We start from the raw sequence: 3,132 nt of genomic DNA, 5'->3' as shown, positions 1-3,132 counted from the left end.
GTCCTTATAAGAAGATAAAGAGACACCAGAGATTGTGTGCACAGGAAAATGATGTGAAGGGGCAGCAAGGAGACAGCCATCCACAAGCCAGGAAGAAAGGCGTTGGAAGAAAGCAGCCTGCAGACTTCTTGATCTTGGACTTCCAGATGTCAGAACTGTGAGGAAACAAATTTCTGTTGTGTAAGGCACCCCATCTGTGGTATATTGTTATTGCAGCTCTAGCAAAAAAGGACAATATCTCTGGTCCATTGTCTCTCACAAGGTTGCTATCAAGTGGCCAGCTGGGGATGTGGTTTCATCTGAAGACTTGACTGGAGGTGGAAGGAGTAATCAGCTTCCAAAACCACTGATACAATTGTTAGCAGGTCACATACTCTTTCCAGGTCAGCCTCTCCACAGGCTGCCTCACAACATAGCAGTTGGCTTCCCTCAGGAAAGCAACCCAAAAGAAAGGAGAGAAAGCACCCAAGGTGGAAGTCACAGATTTTTATAACTGAATTTTCAATTCCATTTCACACTCAAGGAGCCTAGACACAAAGGCATAACTATTAGGAGGCAGGGATTACAGGGGACTTGTTACAGGCTGCCTATAAAATGGAAAGAAACACCAATATTTCATATATCACTAAGAAAAAAAAGCCACCGCCAATGATTATGAGACAAATATTCACTTGTGGTGTTTGATGTGAAAAAAATCACACAGTTATGCTTAGGGTCTCTTCTTCCTGAGGCTGCACCCCTTTAGTGGAATGAGAGTAATGATGATTAAGCCCAAATACCTCTCATGATGTCACACCACCCAAACAAAACTCACCCACCAAATAACAGTAGTGGGGATTGGGCCACTTTTGCTCCATTTGAAACCAACTTTCTTCTCCCTGCTTAGATAGGCATGTAGTCAGATCAGTCGGTCTGATGCCTAAGGAAATATTGAAACAGAGAGAAATTAGTTGTCTCCCCTTGTTTCAGTCATCCCCAATCATTACAACTGACACTCTTAGAGACCTCTCCCACCTCCACCTGTTACTAGGTTTTGTTGAAGATTTTGAATAGGGAGACAAGAGAAACCTCATAAGGACACGGTATTTGATTTATTGAGATCTTGGAAGGTCAACATTCTCATTTCCCTCCCTGAGTTCAGAACCAATTAAAAAATGAATATATATGAGAGATCTAGAAATAAAAATGTCATCATTATTGCTGATGATCTGATGAAAAGCATGTTCCTAGATCTAAGGTCAACAGATTTGCAAACTCTCTCATTCTGATTTAGGAAGATTTAATCCGATCCCCTCTCCCAACACACACACATACCCTATACCTCGATGAACTATTAACATGGTGAATAGCAGATAAAAAAAGCACACTCTAGCACCAAGTTGACCTAAAATAAGATTAAGAAGGGGCATAAATGAGTCTCATCTCTCAAACTTGCTGATCAGAGAAATAAATAAGTTACTCTTCTTCCTCTGCAGTGAAGTGAGATGTGGAGAAAGGAAGACAAAAATTTGGGTAATCCCCTCAAGCTTTTCATTCACTACCCACGGAAAGCAACCGTAAAGTCTGTGCTAAACCAGTCGTGTGCTATGTTCATCCTCAGGGCACGAGACTAACGATCTGAAAGAGAAATCTCCCTTCCACCAGCAAAAGCCATTTGAAGAAGGGCTGCGTTTGGTTCTCTGGAATGAGAAAACATGGCAAATTATTTATGAGATCAACCAAAGCTTAAAGAAAACAACAACAACAACAACAAAACATGAAAAGTACCTTAAATGCTTGCATTGTACACAGCAAAGGAAAGCCAAGCAGAACCCTAAAATGAAGAGTTTGGGTTTCTTAGGTGCCTATTCTGTTAGGAGACTGGATGCAGTGATAGCTAACAGACCCAAAATATGAATGTCATACGACTAAGTGGAGGAAAGCGTAAATATTCAACCCATATGAGTAAATTCAAATTTAGTGCCTATTACTTCTGAAACTTATTATATGCAAAATCCTGTGCTAAGAGTACAGGTTAGATAAGTAAAAAATTAAGAGATAATCCTTTCAAGAACTTATAATATGGTACAATGAATACAATATCAAGCCACTCTTTATAGTATTAGGATCATATAATATTACATACCTTTATATTTCATGAGTGTCCATTATTTGGATAATAATAAAATTAGGATAATAAAAATGGCAACAGAATGTAGGACTCATTTTAGGTAAGGGTTTAAGAACATAGGTATCTTATTCCTTAATGAGGTCTAATCCCATAATATAATTTTTTAAGGGGTTTTCAAGAAGTTGGCCTGGAAAATCCCCTCAATTACACCAAATATATGGAAGTTTAATGATTGGAAACAGAAGATCTTTTTTGAGAGTTGTTAGTATTTTGAGTAGAATTGCCTACCTTGAAGAAAGAGCAGGGAGGTGCGTCCCTTCTGCCTGAAGTCAAGAGAGAAAAGATGTGAGGAGATCATTAGGAGAGTTTAATTCCCTATTTCATTAAATATAAATTCCATCTCTTACATAAGTTAGCCACTGCTGTATACAAGTATCCACACATTTCGTGGCTTAAAACAACAAATATTTATTACCTCAATGTTTCTGTGGGTTTGGAATCCAGACTCAGCTAGTTGGATACTTGTTATAGGATGATTTATGTCCCTTCAAAATTCATATGCTAAGGCCCTAAGTTCCAGTACCTCAGAATGTAACTTTATTTGGGGATAAGGCCTTTAAAGAGGTGAATAAATTAAAATAAGGCCACAAGGGTAAAGCTCTAGTTCAATATGACTGGCGTCCTTATAAGAAGATAAAGAGACACCAGAGATTGTGTGCACAGGAAAATGATGTGAAGGGGCAGCAAGGAGACAGCCATCCACAAGCCAGGAAGAAAGGCGTTGGAAGAAAGCAGCCTGCAGACTTCTTGATCTTGGACTTCCAGATGTCAGAACTGTGAGGAAACAAATTTCTGTTGTGTAAGGCACCCCATCTGTGGTATATTGTTATTGCAGCTCTAGCAAAAAAGGACAATATCTCTGGTCCATTGTCTCTCACAAGGTTGCTATCAAGTGGCCAGCTGGGGATGTGGTTTCATCTGAAGACTTGACTGGAGGTGGAAGGAGTAATCAGCTTCCAAAA

This window comes from Propithecus coquereli, unplaced genomic scaffold (genome assembly GCF_000956105.1).
Source record: "Propithecus coquereli isolate 6110/MARCELLA unplaced genomic scaffold, Pcoq_1.0 Scaffold125, whole genome shotgun sequence".
Classification (NCBI taxonomy): domain Eukaryota; kingdom Metazoa; phylum Chordata; class Mammalia; order Primates; family Indriidae; genus Propithecus; species Propithecus coquereli.
This window is presented reverse-complemented; position numbering follows the sequence as displayed.